Raw genomic sequence first — 888 nt, forward strand, 5'->3', positions numbered from 1 at the left:
CCCTTCCAGCCCTAATGTCTATGAAATCTATGAAAACCTAATTTGATTTAGGTTACATTAAATCAAAAGGGCTATTTTTTGAGCTTGTGAGGAAATGTTCCTAAAATATGGAGCAGGTGGCACACTCTGGTACATCTTTTTTTGGGTGGGGAAGATTAAACTTAAAGGAAAAAGATATTTAATCAAATAACGGTCAGCGAATCCGCTCCCTCTCAGCACTTTTGAAAATGTAGCTGTATAAGGCCAACTGCAGATGGGGCACCTGCCCCTGGTGAATTGAGACCACCGAGCTGCATCATGTGGTGATCCATCTGGCATTTACACGTTTACAATGACCATAAAACTTGAATAGGGTTTTGAAAACTACAACATTGTTTAGCTGTCTAGAAAAAAAACCTGACAGAGAAACTTGAAGACGTCAATTTTTTTGGTTTATCAAACATGATCCAATAAGACTTGCTAAGGAGAAAATATTTGATAGTAGAAGACTCCAAACAAACACCTAGATAAAAGCAGAGCAAAATCCAACAAATAGAAACTGAAATCTGGAACATTCAAACTAAAAATGCACAAATTCTTAAGTGAGGATAATTAAGTATTGAAACAATTTATTGAGCAAATGAATGCAGTAATTTTTTTTTTAAACCTGGCTTTCCAAAGATGTGCAGTAGCCTTGATGCAGAAATCACCGAGTGTAATTAAATGGCCCAGATGAGAGCATCCTAAGGTCCCTTTTCCTCTAGCTGTGAAGCCCCCTGTCCCACACAAGTTAGAAGCCATCTTCACCTGGCTCTTAGTTTCAGGAAGCTCCAACCAATGTTGTAGAAGAAAAATTTAAATAAAGCCTATCACAACCGTCTAGGTTGCAAATTACAAATGCAGCGGGAA

The sequence above is a fragment of the Gavialis gangeticus genome, unplaced genomic scaffold, assembly GCF_001723915.1.
Source record: "Gavialis gangeticus isolate Ggan-Ray unplaced genomic scaffold, GavGan_comp1, whole genome shotgun sequence".
NCBI lineage: Eukaryota > Metazoa > Chordata > Crocodylia > Gavialidae > Gavialis > Gavialis gangeticus.